The sequence below is a fragment of the Podarcis melisellensis genome (assembly GCF_964234715.1).
Source record: "Podarcis melisellensis genome assembly, chromosome: 2".
In the NCBI taxonomy this organism is placed as follows: Eukaryota; Metazoa; Chordata; class Lepidosauria; order Squamata; family Lacertidae; genus Podarcis; species Podarcis melisellensis.
The window spans coordinates 60,828,447-60,844,075 of NC_138529.1; the positions used below are offsets into that span (position 1 = coordinate 60,828,447).

Below are 15,629 nucleotides of genomic sequence, written 5' to 3' on the forward strand. Positions count from 1 at the left end.
TGTCCTTAATTTTCTGCCCCTGCAGTGGTTGAAAGACTGGTTGTTCAGAATTAAGTGAGCAGATTCAAAGGCAGAAATAAGGCTTTTAAGCAACACAAGCACACTGTGGTTCTTTATCTCTCACTTTCCTCCACAGATACATTCAAAGTGGCTTAATGCTAGTTGGAGCAGATGGGAGCTGGAGTACCATATGACACTGTACATTGAAGGAGTACAGTCCTAACACTATGCAGTCATATATAGTGGCTATGTGAATTGAGTTCAGAATCACTTTCTATATATATAAAAGCTAAAGGACCCCAGGATGGTTAAGTCCAGTCAAAGGTGACTATGGGGTTACGGTGCTCATCTCGCTTTCAGGCCAAGGGAGCCGACATTGGTCCACAGACAGCTTTCCAGGTCATGTGGCCAGCATGACTAAACCACTTCTGGGGCAACGGAACACCGTGACAGAAACCAGGGTGCACGGAAATGTCATTTACCTTCCCGCCACAGCGGTACCTATTTATCTACTTGGACTGGTGTGCTTTCAAACTGCTAGGTAGGCAGGAGCTGGGACAGAGCAACAGGAGCTCACCCCGCTGTGCGGATTCGAACCACCAGCCTTCTGATTGGCAAGCCCAAGAGGCTCAGTGGTTTAGACCACAGTGCCACCTGCATCCTTTTACCTTCCTATGTATGCCACCAGTATGAATGTGGTGAGTCTGAGAGACATGGGAACTGTTTTCTGCAACTATTAAAATTTCTGCTGCAATTTGTTTCTTTCAAAATCCTTCATGCAATCTATGTACTAGTTAGAATCAAATAAATAGGGCTTTCCCCCCATGTTTAATATAAATACTTTATACATAATTGTAAGCTATGGTTTTCCCAGTAGTGATGTATGGAAGTGAAAGCTGGACCATAAAGAAGGCTGATCGCCGAAGAATTGATGCTTTTGAATTATGGTGCTAGAGGAGACTCTTGAGAGTCCCATGGACTGCAAGAAGATCAAATCTATCCATTATTAAGGAAATCAGCCCTGAGTGCTCACTGGAAGGACAGATCCTGAAGCTGAGGCTCCAATACTTTGGCCACCTCATGAGAAGAGAAGACTCTCTGGAAAAGACCCTGATGTTGGGAAAGATGGAGGGCACAAGGAGAAGGGGACGACAGAGGACGAGATGGTTGGACAGTGTTCTTGAAGCTACCAGCATGAGTTTGACTAAACTGTGGGAGGCAGTGGAAGACAGGAGTGCCTGGCGTGCTCTGGTCCATGGGGTCACGAAGAGTCGGACACGACTAAACAACAACAACAACAAGTTCTGCACCTGTTTGCACAGGTTCCAGTATTTTTTAAATGTATGTTTGTTTTAGTGAATTCTTGTTTTACTGAATTCAGCAGGAACAGGATTGCACCCATTGCATACAAGAGTTTTATATTTATGCTCACATCTCTCGCAGATTACTATTATCCCCATGGAACCAATATTACTGCTGTTATTTATTTCGTTTATGAACAGCTTCCTTTGAGGCATCTCAAAGTGATTTCGCAATACAATAAAAATGTATATAAAACAACTGCATATAAAAAACCAGTTTCAAATCCAGTACCGATACTGTCGGCGATAAAGACCTCTACAATGGCTATTTTAAAGCTACTAAAATTCCCGTTCATCTCAGCCATAAAGAATAACAGTGCACAATGAGAAAAATGTTTCCTGTTCATCTTTTTGAATCTGGGTTATGATAATGTCATTGCATCCCCTAACATTGCAAGAAATTTTCTGTTTGCTTTATTTTTCTTCATCAATTTTGTTTCTATGGAATGGATAGAAAACCTGTCACTTTCTAGATTAGCCTTCCCCAACCAGGTGCCCACTAGATGTTGCTGGACTACAGCATCCATCACCCCTGAGCATTGTCCATGCTGCCTGGAGCTGATGGGAACTATAGTTCCATAACATCTGGAAGGCCATTGATTCCTCATCCCTGTTCTATAGTATCCCCCCCCCTCTCCTCCATTTAACTTCTAAGCTGAAAGCCACTGCCTCATATAGCAAATATTCTTTGGTCCAATGTGGTTTATGCATGACACATTTCTAGTCTGTCATATCCTTACAGTACTTGAGGCAGACACTGTGCATTGCGATATTTTCTCCCAATGCCCCATCTGCTTATTTGACAGCTGCAGCCCACTGCATCAAGTCTTCAGGGAGCTGTCCACAATTAAATAATAATCTCTCTTCCATGACAAGACCTACTTCAGAACCCAGAATTCTGTTAAGGACAGTTAAGCCTGTCGAGGGTTTTTTTTGTACATAATTTTGCACTTGTTAAGCATTGCGTTTTATTACCCAATCTCCTAGCCTTGAGAGGTCCTCCTGTGCACATTTTAATCGCTTTGCTATTCATTCCCTTTCCAGGCCATTAGTCAAGCAAGCCTTCGGAGACAAGAAAACACATTGCTTCAACACCTATATTCATTCCGCATGTCACTGCTGGTGAGGGGCTTCAGTCGTGCCAGTCGAGATGACAGTGGAGTCTGGAAGGATGCCTGTCAGCAGGGAACTGCTCTAACAAGTTCCATTAAAGAACAGTACAAAGGTCACCTGAGTCTCTTGGGATGTTTCTTGCACAAAAACAAAAACAGCTACTCAACAGACACCATGATCAAAGAAACAATATGAATTTCACAAACAGTGGAGAGGCGACTGTACGTCTACAGAACGTAGGAAACGCAAGGCTCAACTTCTTTCACTTCACAAAAAGTTATTTATGCCCAGATGAACCAGCAGACTTCTCTCTACAAGCTTCTTTTCTGATTTAGCAAGAGGGAGATGTACTGGATTTCATGTTGGGCCATTCTTGTTCTCATTTCTCATGTATTAGATCAGCTATAGTCTTGGCTACTGCCACAGGCTCATGGGCCAGGCTGAGCAATGTCTTGACACTAGTCATAAATGAGACAAAGACCTGGAAGGCATTCATAGAAAGCAGGGCTGGGGAAGGCACCAAATGTAGCTCTGGCCTCTCTGCCCAGTCTTTCATAACTACTTAAGAATAGATATAACTTATTTCAAAGGAGATCTTCATTTTAACATCCAGGCACATTCTCAGCATATTCTTTTCTCCTCTTTCCTATTTCCTCCAACTCCTCCCATGTCTCCCATCAACTACTAGGGCCTGCCAGAGAAGACTGACTACTTTGCTCCTCCAGTTTTTCTGCTGCTGTGGTGAACTGAGCTAAGCCATAGTTTGGCTTAGAGCAGGGGTGCCAACTTGAATAAAAGATTGGAGTAGGGGGCAGGTAAGCCCTGCCCCACATAATCACATGACACAGTGCGGGGGCCCCTCAAATATTTACTGGGGGGCAAAGACTCCTAGGAGTTGGCTCCTATGGCTTAGAGTAGCATCAGAGCTCAGGTTCATGGTTTAGCTCTCTCCAAACCATGACCTGTAACCAATGTTTGCATTACGGTTTGCTATTTAAGTCTGGGAGAGCTGAACCATGAACCCAGGTTCTGATGACATGCTAAGCCATGGTTAGGCAAACTAAGGCCCGGGGGCTGGATCCAGCCCAATCCCCTTCTAAATCCGGCCCATGGGCGGTCCAGGAATCAGCGTGTTTTTACATGAGTAGAATGTGTCCTTTTATTTAAAATGCATCTTTGGGTTATTTGTTGGGCCTGCCTGGTGTTTTTACGTGAGTAGAATGTGTGCTTTTATTTAAAATGCATCTCTGGGTTATTTGTGGGGCATAGAAATTCGTTCATTCCCCCTCCCCCCCCAAATATACTCTGGCTCTTCACAAGGTCTGAAGGACTGTGGACTGGCCCCCTGCTGAAAAAGTTTGCTGACCCCTGCTTTACATGATCCAACAATCACTCTGTAAAGCCAAGCCCTTTCCTCCTTCGGACCCCACAAGCTGCAACAGATAGCAACTGTTCAGAAGTGTCACGGGCAAGGCTTAAGGGAACAGACCTTTCCAGGAGCAAGATGTGAAACTGAACTCCACACCAGTTGTAAGAATGAACAGGGATTCAACCTGTTCAGAGAACCAGAGTACCTTCAAGCCAACTACCAAAATAAAGGCCAAACACACAATAGACCCAGAACACAAAGTAGGGGGCAGGAACCTACACCTAGACACGTGAGTATGATTGAACAGAGTGCAACAAGAAATGGTTCCTTGAATGCTTATCTTATTGATGGCTCTCTTGTCCCATCTCAGAGGTTGTGCTCCACTCCGAGCAAGAGTGAGGGACCTGTGGCCCTCCATACATGGTCAGCCTCCAAGGTCTGAGGGACAGTAGACTACTGGCCCCCTGCTGAAAAAGTTTGCTGGCCCCCATGCTAAGCCAAACCACGGCTTAGCTCAGAGTAGCACAGCAGCAACCTGGCCAGAAGTGGAGCAAAGTGGTTGTAATCTCCTCTCTCCAGGAGCGCACACATGTATTTGTCTGTGCTAAGCCATGGTTTGGCTTAGCATTACCTGCAAACAAGGTTACCATGTCTATCTATTCCAGAACCATCTAATCTGACAGGCAGTGGCTCTCCAGGGTCTCAGGAAGAAGGTCTTTCACATCACTTGACACCTTTTATACTTCCTGTCTCTTTGAGCTGATGTTGAGGCTGAAGACTGAAATGCCTTCGTTCCTCTGTTTTACTGGACTGTAAAGAGTGAGAATTAATACAAACATTCGTATTGGGAAAGAGAGGTAACAAAAGTGTGACAGAGAGATAAACAGACCGAGAGATGGCACTGGGATATATTAAAACACCAAAGGAAATAAAGAGTTATTGCACTGAAAAGAGTGTTGATGGCAGTGGAAAGCAAAGGATGGGGGATCATGAGAACTTGGCTTCAGTTCCACATATTTATCTGGTCGCTTGGCAACCCTCAATAGTGTGACTGTGGGGAGGGGCAAATTGTGTTCAACCTGAAGGACAGGGACAAGGTGTCACCTGGCAGTACAATCTGTTATATGCAAAATGGCTGAATCACACGCCATGCAAGCAATTGCCAAGGTCTCAATACCCAGCTTTACCACACTGCCACCTAATGGTGGGAAGCAATTAGGACTTTATTTACACATAAGCTGTAGATAAATGGCTATTAGTGAACAACAGGAACTCTTCGTTGTTATAATCTGAAAAATACTGCCCCTGACAAGCCCAGTATGACCAGTTAACAACATAAGGTAAAGGATTGGAAGTGCCTATTAGTTGCTTGCTGTTTTGAGAGTTGAGATTTATTTATTTTCTTACATTTATATACTGCCCTTCTTCCATCATGGAACCCAAGTGGCTTCCAGGCAGCCTTCCATCCAGTCACTAACCAGACCTAGACCTGTTTCACTTCAGCAATGAGCTTCATGTGCTTTCAGACCTGAGACATGAAATGATGCACAATATTCTTAGTTATAGGTAGGTAGCTGAGTTGGTCTGCTGTAGTTGAAACAAAATTTAAAAAAATCCTTCTAGTAGCACCTTAGAGACCAACTAAGTTTGTTATTGGTATGCACACGGAAGCTCATACCAATAACAAACTTAGTTGGTCAGTGGCGTAGCGTGGGTTGTCAGCACCCGGGGCAAGGCAAGTAATTTGTGCCCCCTAACCCGTGGATTTGCGCCTCCTAACCCGTGGATTTGCGCCCCCTAACCCCCAGATGTTGTGCCCGGTGCGCCCGGCCCCCCTGCACCCCCCACGCTACGCCACTGTAGTTGGTCTCTAAGGTGCTACTGGAAGGAATTTTTTAATTTTGTTTCCACAATATTCTTGTTATCTTTCAGGTTTTTCAAAGTAGCTAATTAGGAAATGTGAGACAGCTTAATACTGAAATCAGGGTAGCAAAACAACTCAGAGATAAGGGGGTAGAAACAGGACATATATATAAACTGAGATTGTACAACTGGCCACACTTTATTTGCACACATACAAATAAAAAGAAGAAAAATATTTAAAATATTTTTAGCAAAAATTACAACTTTTCCCTGAATTATTTTTTTTTAAGGAGAAGAGTTGACAAAACATACTAAAACATTTTCCAGTTTTATAATGATATTGTACATGAGTCTTACAAAATGAAAATAAAAATCTTTCAATCTCCAGTACTGCCCTGTCTAGAACCACAGAAATGTTTTGCTACAGAGGGTCAGGTAGGCCACACTACATATTTCTAGGCTGTCTCCCCAAGGAGGTCTGCTGATAAATTATGTTTGCCCTCAGTGAAAGCACCCTAAAGCATCTTTCACCAACCTGGTCCCTTCAGATGTTTTGCAGTGCAACTTCCATCACTGTGCTGGCTGGGACTGATGGGCAGAGGCATACCTGGGGGTTGGAAAAATTGGTCGCTACTGATGGCACAGTCCTGGTGTGTGTACAAAATCCACCTATAAAACTATGGATTGTATGATACATGTGTATGTAGCGATGCACCACTGTCATCACAGCAAGATCAAACATAGGAGAAGCTTCCTATCCTTCTTGCACCAGAACACCAAAGGCGTGTGGTAAACTGATTTTTAGGTTGTCCTTGCTAACTTAAGCATATGAACCCACAGAGCTGCATTGCAACCCTGTGTTTGGAAAATAAAAGGATTTGCATGATACCCAAAGCAATTCTCATTCTTAATAGGGGGAGCAGGGGGGAGTAAGCACACATCATGGGAAAACAGGAAAGCTTGGGGTTATTTTTAAAATGTGTTTCAGTGTAGGACTAGGTGACACATAAAAGTTCATGAATGGTGCTTGTTTCTGTGATTTTTATTAGATTATAAAATTGCCCCATACATCCTCTAACAGACAAAAGCCAGAATTTCATCTGCACATACAGCATGTGAAACTTACAATCCATCCACAGCACAATTTATTTGTTTCAACCACATTGCCAGCTCTGAAAGGGGCTACAGGGCCCGAATTATGGTATCACCTGGGGTAAACAGATTAATATATAGATATTTTGACATGTTGGCAGGGTTTTGTTTTGTTTTGTTTTCAAAAAAATGCTTGTCAGCAACCCATTTCCTCACAGTGACCCCAGCAGGAGCTTCAATGTGCTTCCTCCCCTCCTGACCCAAAGAGCATTCTCTCCCAATACAAGTCTCTTCCTTGTGTGGGAGGCAGATGGGTCAAGGGCATATCCCATGGAGCAAAGAAGAAGTGCATGCTGGGAACTGGAACAAGTCCTTCCAAGTCCATTGCACAGGGAATGTGCATAAAATTATGCCCCCCCTTTTTTTTAAAAAAAACCACCACAAAACTGTTTAATTCTCTCCCAACACCACAATTTGTCATTCAAGTACAGAACACTCTTCCAGAATCATGTTAGTTCAGTAAGAAAAGGAAACTTTCTAAACCTGCTCTTCATTTATTCGTCATCAAAACATGTGCTTAGCGTTATTTCATTCCCATGACAAGCCGGTGTGTTGCAGTGCCTAATTGCCCTCCATAAAATTCCTGCTCCATAAATATCTTAGGCTACCATAGAGCGCCTGGTTAGCTGAGCGATGGAAGCAAAAAAAGAACAAAAAACAAAAAAAGGAAGAAAGGCAAGCGGGAGCAGAGCAGGTAACTATCCAGGTACAGTGGTACCTCTGGTTACGTACTTAATTCGTTCCAGAGGTCTGTTCTTAACCTGAAACTGTTCTTAATCTGAAGCACCACTTTAGCTAATGGGGCCTCCTGCTGCTGCTGTGCCGCCGCCACGCGATTTCTGTTCTCATCCTGAAGCAAAGTTCTTAACCCAAGGTACTATTTCTGGGTTAGCGGAGTCTGTAACCTGAAGCGTATGTAACCTGAAGCGTCTGTAACCCGAGGTACCACTGTAAATGGGTACCTTTTGTTTCTTTTGTCAGAAGTGCTCAGGGCAGGACATGGATCAGGGCAGCAACAAAATATCACTATGGAGATTGTGGTGAGCAGGTGATTTTGAAATTATGGGAGGCGGCAAAACAAGCTGGTCAGCCTTGAGAATTTTGCAGCTTGACTTGGGGACTGGGACAGTTGGCATTTGTTATTCTGTCACAGGCAGCACAATGCCTTGGGCCAGCCATTTCCAATCTTCCCTCCTTTTAAAGCAGAGATTGAAATTATCTGGCTTCTAAAAAACATAAGCTAATATTGTTTTGTAAAGTCTTTTGTAAAGGTAAATTTATACAAATGTGCATTGTAGTCATATTATTGCTGTTAACAAAATGCCTGCAACAGCAGCAGCTCACAGTTCTCAACAAGCTCTTGCATCTGCAACAGCCAGAACCAAATCACCCAGGCTAACCCTATATCACTGTTGTGTTGGTACAGCCAGGAAAGAAAAAATGATTTTTTTTTCTTGTTCCAGAGAGATTAGATTTAGTCTTGTTGCTGCATATGTGTGGGTCAGCCAGCTTCTTCATTGAATTAAGCAGTCTTCACCTTTTCTTACAGGCTGCACACGGACAAAACATCCCCAGGAACTTTATTTTTCCTTTCCCCACAGGAGATCTCAAACAAACAACCCCTTTGCTATTCTGTTTTCATTTCATCTGTGGCCAGCAGGCTGTAAGGGAGCTAGCTCTGTTCCAGGACATCCACAGACGAAAATGGGTTGCATAAACTCCCTAGGTCCCGCACAGGCAACGCTGGGTAGTGGAGCTACAAATGGCTTGAGACTCTGGAAGGAAGAGGCCAAGACTCAGAGCTGTTGTTTAACACAAAAGAAGCTGATTCTTGGAAGATGACACACTAGCATAACAGCCCGAGAGAACGAAAAATCAAATAAACACCCAGCAGAGGCTCCCCCACCGAGAGTATTCCTTCTGTCCAAAAGCAGCTCCCTTTCCGATTTGTACAAATCATACACAAATCATACACAGCGGATGCATACCTTGGAGAAAACAGATGGTGGCCTATTGCATGGTCACTGCAGGGGAATGGCAGACTTTGGCCATTTGGCAAGCTGAATGTGACACGTATACTTAAGCTAATACAGTGGTACCTCGGGTTACAGACACTTCAGGTTACAGACTCTGCTAACCCAGAAATAGTACCTCGGGTTAAGAACTTTGCTTCAGGATGAGAACAGAAATTGCGCGGCAGCCGCGGGAGGCCCCATTAACTAAAGTGGTACCTCAGGTTAAGAACAGTTTCAGGTTAAGAACGGACCTCCGGAACGAATTAAGTTCTTAACCCAAGGTACCACTGTACAGGTTAGATCAGCTCCTCCATGTAGGATGTTTTGAAGCAGCGACCATGGGATAATGGCCCACTCTTTTTACTTCCTCTGAGGGGATGTGGTTTGAAAGCATGCAAAGCTAAGCAGGCTGGGTGTGTGTGTGTGTCAGTGCTTGGATGGGTGGCTGCCTGAGAATCACATATACACTACTTTGGGTTCCATTCAGTAAGGTGGGACATAAATGTAATGAAATGATTCAGGAGCAGGAAAAGAGAAGCTTGGCTGCTATGGTCCATATTCTTATCTCTTAAGATCTGTGGGTTGTTTATTGTGTGGCTGGGAGTGTGTCTTCTCTCCACTGTCTGTAACCCACATTTCAGAACCTATATGTGGGGCATATGGCACTTATGAAATGCTTAACTCACCACTGAGTGGTGATAAGAGGAACAACAACAAAGATGGGCTTGACTCTCTATGGTTCAATTTATATCATTTATTAACAATAGTACAGTAATCTCCCTTCTGTCTTACAGCAGCCACTTACAACATAAATTATCTTAATGCTTTAGATTGAAGTCTACCCTGTAGATGCAAACTTATTCAGTAATGTACAAAGATTTTCCAAGTTTGTTTTGATGCCATGTGTATGACTGCATATAATACTTAACATCTGTACATGTATTTGTCTTGGAAGACAACACTTTATGTTTGGTAATCATTTTTAAATTTTTCAATAAAGTTTTGTTTTAAGGGAATTTAGCCTGTACATGGATACATCCACTCAGTTTTATGGTGATGTTCACATGACCAGCACAAGCAGTGAGTTTTCCATTCAGCCTAAGCACTTTCTGGGGAAAGGGTTCTATGCCTTTCCCAAGCATTCTTCCTTAATTTTTGACTATATTCTACAGTGCCTAACCAAAAACGTGGGTAGCAGTCACATGGATGCACCTCAAAGAGATCCCCCAACCTTCAAATAATACAGTATCTGCAACACACATTGTTCCATAAATTATTCTCCCCCACCCAATCTGGTTTGCTATACACAAAGTCAGCATCTCTGTCAACTCTAAGTTGCTTTGCTCCACAAGACTTTGCTCCATAAGAATGGGTTAGGTAAATCAATTGAATCAATCAAATATTTATTATGCTTGATCAACCATTAAAGAAAGTACAAATGAAAAAGTAGTGTACAATCACAGCCTCAGTAGAACCAATGATTAATTATTAACAGTGAAAAGTTGGGAACTCACAATCATAGCAGGTATAAGGGAAATTAGTTACAACATTCAAATGATGAATGCCACCTGTTTGGTCATAGTGCCTTTTTTCTGGGTGTACGTGGGAGTACGCATACCCCTAAACATTTTGTGAATCTAAATTTGGCCTCATTGAGGGGCAGTATTTCAATATGAGTAGGAAAATGAGAGTGCCCCTAAACATTTTTTTTTTTAGAAAATAAAGCGCTGGATTTATTAGACCCCTCAAAGTAGACACTTGAAAGGGTCTCCAAGGATCAACCAGGAAACTGCCTCCTAAGGAGATAAATTATGCATTCCTCCACCCGTTATGGGTTCTCTAACATTGACAGAAGCTTTAGTAGAAGACCTAAGAGTGTTTCAAACTCTAAATGGTTACAAGGATCGTATCTGCCATTGAAGGGAACTTGGGTAAATCTGTCATCTGGGATCTTGGAGGGCAAAATGTAAAAAATATGCCAACAAACTCTTCTGTACTGTACTTAGGTATTGTTAGAAAATTTAGATATGGCTTACATGTGTCAGAGGCAGACTGAGCCAAGGCCAGATACCATGATGTTCATGCAAGGAGATGCATGGACACCTGCAGGGGTGTATGTGTATAAGAACAACGCTCCCCCCAAGGTGAACCATAGTGCCCTGTTTCTCGGCTTCCACTTAAAAAGGAACAAACTCCTACCATTTGTAGAACCTCAGAAATGAGAAAAGCTTAGTACTTTTGTTTGCCGCAGGAATGCATTTATCCTGCTTCCTTACATGCTCCAAGTCATTACTAAAATATTCCAAACTGTGCAAAAACAAGCACATTGAGTGATCAAAGCCCCAACAAAAATGGGAACCTGCCCTCAAAATAAAGCAAGTAGCAACAAATGGGGCCGACCAAAGAAAGGCAAAAGGCAATGGGGCCGACCAAAGAAAGGAGGGGATTTGTTGACCTAATATGTTTCAGACGCTATAGGGATTCAGCGAACAGTAATGCAAAATTCAAATGTGCTACCTCTAATTGTTTCCTATGCTGTCCTAAGAAATAGAAGAGGTGTAGCACACCTGAATTTTGAAACACCGTCCTCTGAATTTCCCTGAAGGAAGCCCACTTGGTTGGATCAATCCCTCCACCACACTTTTTGTCTATCCCACTTACTGCTTTTGTTCACACTTTGTAATCAAGCTTACATTCATTGACTTCACATACATTTGGCATGCTTTATTAAAATTTTGAGTTTTAATGAGGACAGGTTTGAGATGTGAATGTACATTTCCTATTAGGAAATGCACTGGGAAAAGTGGGAAGGAGCCTTCTCACAAAGCCTTTGGGCCTTCCTGTAACACTTTTAAACCAGATTGATGAGCTTCTGGGAAACGAACAGATCTGCTTCATTCAGTGCCAGGGTAAAATAATAGGACACTGGCAATCCCTGGCTGCTGTTAAGATTAGATAACTGTGACCAATCCATCAAGTACAGTATCTTCAACCAGTGTCTCACCCCTCAAAGCTGCTGGCTTCTGCCAATGGATATGTTTGTTTTGCCCACTGGGCCTGGATCCACCAGGCTTGTTGAAAGCCTTGAGCTACAGAAAGGCTCCGTATAATCTCACCCATTAGAAAGGCTGCTGACAGACGAGGGTTTCTTAGCCAGGAGGTGATCCCCAACCCCCGCCCCTTTCCTCCAAGTATTAAAGCAGCTCTGAAAAGAGTCCAAACCTGTCACTCCAACCTCAGTCTTAGGAATCTAAACAAATAGCAGAATCAGGCGCCATTTGTTACATTCCTCAAACGAATGGGACTCTCATCTTTCATTTTGAGAACAGTATTTTTTATATTTAAAAAACCCCAAAAGTCAAAAGTTGTGGAGAATAGCTCTAGCAGGTCAAGGAGAAGCAATGGAGCCTGAACAAGCACATTGTGCCTCTAACCCCTGTGCAGTACAGTTGTGCACTAGCCACTAAAGCTGCTCTAGGAAGGCTGTGGGGCAGATCTAGATGGGATCTTGTGTTTTCAAAACTCAGTTGAACCACATTGCAGGGGTGGAAGCAATTTCAAGCAGGGAAAGAGCGGGGGGGGGACTAGCTGATCTCTTCTTGCATCTACTGCCTTCCCCCACCCCCCGCCCATTCACATTTGTCCTGGCCAGGCTCAGAGACTAGCAATGTGCCCCCAACAATGTGTGTGTCCTTGGTGGTTAACCCACAGGTTAGATTCCAAACCCCATCTGCTCCAGCCAGCATGGCCAATGGTCAAGGATAATGGGAGCTGGGAATCCAGCTCTATCTGGATGGACACAGGTTGGTACGGGAAAGGCCTAGCACCAGTTTAGGTCCCTGCTTCAAAGTGCCACTGCCTTCATTTAAAAGGGGTTCAGTCAGTCACATCGAGTGTGACCTCTCAGCTTCCCTTGTGCAGTTGTGTGCTTAACACAGAGCGGTTGTGCAATGGCTTCATGCGCATGGGTTGCATGAGACAGGCACTGAATCTCTCCGAGTGGAAGAGTCATGACTATTCAACTATTGATCAATGCTTGTTGCTGAAGCGCATTATCAACAAATACCTTGGCAAGCACAGAGAAGCAGATTCACGGCTCTCAATGACTTGAAAGCAGACTTTGACTCTATCCCTTCCTAACGCTTTTGGGAGAAAGTTGCAATCAGTAGGTATTTATTTAAAACTATTAAACTCCTTCATAAGGATGTATTCTGGAATAACTTTACCAGCTAGAACTGTTGCTAGGGATGTACTATTCAAATTGTTTTTAAAGGATGTAGCGCCCTTCTTAAAAAGCAATCATCTTTGTACTGTGAAAGTAGGCTGCAATTAGATAGTTATCCTTTTATTGTGCTAATGATGTTATTTTAATTTCCGATTTACAGGTTGAACTGTGTAGGCTGCTAAGATAATTTAGTTTGTATTGTGATAAACCCAAAATAATGGTTTAATACAGCGTGTAAAACTGGACATTAGATGGGAAAATATTCATTTAAATACTTAAGTTATTGTGTTCTATCAGTTGAGCAGCTGGTCCACCCTGTGTTGCAGGATTGCTGTTGTTGATACCCTGCATCCCCCCCCAAAGGGACTCAAGGCAGCTTACAGTGGTGCCTCGCAAGACGAAATTAATTCGTTCCGCAAGTCTTTTCGTCTTGCGAGTTTTTCGTCTTGCGAAGCACGGTTTCCCATAGGAATGCATTAAAAATCAATTAATGGGTTCCTATGGAAACCGCCTTCAGACCAGGTCTGGGGACAGTCTGTCCCCCGACCTCTTCTGAAGGCTGGCGGGGGGCGAAAGTCTTTGTTCCCCCTGCCTGCCTTTCCGGGAGAGCGGGAAGGCAGCGCTGCCTTTTCCGCTCTCCAGGAAAGGCAGGCAGGGGGGAGCAAAGACTTTTGCCCCCCGCCAGCCTTCAGAAGAGGTCCTGGACCTCTTCTGAAGGCTGGCGGGGGGCAAAAGTCTTTGCTCCCCCCCCGCCTGCCTTCAAAAGCCGTCCGGGATAGCGGGAAGCGCTTCCCTGCTATCCCGGACCGCTTTTAAAATGCTGGCGGTGGGGAGCAAAGCCTTTCGCCCCCGCCGGCCTTCCTGGACCTCTTCTGAAGTCCGGAGGGGGGGGGAAAGGCTTTGCTCCCCACCGCCAGCATTTAAAAGAGGTCCCCGAGATTTCCCTATGGGCTTTCGTCTTGCGATGCAAGCCCATAGGGAAAATCGCCTAGCGAAGCGTCGCAGAAACCGAAAAACCCTTTCGTCTTGCGGGTTTTTCGTCTTGCGAGGCATTCGTCTTGCAGGGCACCACTGTACTATAAGAACAGCTAAAAACAGAAAAAATAAATTTAAAAACAAGTAAAAATTAATAGAATTAAAACTATAATTATATATACATATATCTGTATTAAAAACTAAATTAATAGTTTTTCAACTCCATTAATTTAATTATACACTGTCAATTTTTTTTAAAAAAAAAATTCCTACTGTCAGATTTAGTAAAGAATTCTAAAACACATTGGCAGAATTTTGGATCTTTTATGACCAAGTAAGTCTTGGGGGCAGCAATGGAAGTTACTGTAAAATTTGAGAGGCAGATTTGTAAAATTGCTGTTCCTGTAAAATTTGACTATCTTAGTGGGAGGCAGAAGGAGGACAACTCAGCTCGCTATACTTTGAAATAGCTAATCTTGACAAACAGATTAACTTTGTTAACTCTTTCTATATGGCTCCTGATAAAGAAAGGCTGCTGCATGCTAGACTAGAACAATCTTGCAAATAACTGGCTAAGAATTCAATGCCAAATATGAAAGGCATGCAGCAACTGCTGAGCATCAACGCCATCACTCAGCGCCTTCTGTTAGCATGCAGAGCCCTCTGCTGGCAAAATGCGGCCCTGCACCAAGAACAGGAACTCCTTATACCCACTGAAAAAACACCCTTGCAAAAGGAAATTCCACTCTTTGTATGAAGAAATTCTTTAGTGTCAACACTGGGTAAAAGACTGATTGATTGAGCATTTTGTGCACTGCTGCAAAAACAATGACAGCTTGTGAAACTGAAAACTCTTGTGGAAGAATGGGCAGAAGCAAGCATTTATTATTATTTTTAAAAAGTGGTACGGCAAGATGATGTGAAATATAATGAAGACAAATCATGGCGTCCTGGTACAGGCCAAAACTGGCGCAAAGACCTTTACGCATCTCTGCTAAATATACAAGCTACTCTGAACTACAGTGGTACCTCGGGTTAAGAACTTAATTCGTTCTGAAGGTCTGTTCTTAACCTGAAGAACCACTTTAGCTAATGGGGCCTCCTGCTGCCGCTGCTGCCCGATTTCTGTTCTCATCCTGAAGCAAAGTTCTTAACCCGAGGTACTGTTTCTGGGTTAGCGGAGTCTGTAACCTGAAGCGTATGTAACCTGAAGCGTATGTAACATGAGGTACCACCGTACTGTGCTGCAACGCGTCAATGCAATTCTATCATCCAATGGTTCGTCCATGGAGCATAGCTCTGCCAATGCAGACTTAGTCCATGAAGGTGCACCAATCCCAATCCTCTCTCCTGCAATCTGCCATTCTTGTTGCCACTGTTAAGTTGCACTGCTTTATTCAGCACCATTATTCAGCTCTTCACTGTGCCCAGTCTTATTTTGACAATCTAATTTCCTCCACAACTAGTATGAACGATTATGTTGTGCTGTGCTTTTGCATGAGTGTATGTGTTGCAGAGCCTGGGGTAGTTTTAAGTGTGGCGTAGTCGTTAAGAGT

The 15,629-nt window shown here is 43.4% G+C and overlaps 1 long non-coding RNA gene across 1 annotated transcript; it reads right to left on the reverse strand.

Annotated features, from left to right (window-relative positions):
• Window positions 1–9,612: 9,612 nt before the first annotated feature.
• Window positions 9,613–13,452, reverse strand: LOC309363194. Its single transcript, XR_014165293.1, has 2 exons — window positions 11,548–13,452; window positions 9,613–11,513 (listed from the first exon to the last, which is right to left on the reverse strand). It is a non-coding gene; the product is annotated as an uncharacterized lncRNA (long non-coding RNA).
• Window positions 13,453–15,629: the final 2,177 nt, after the last annotated feature.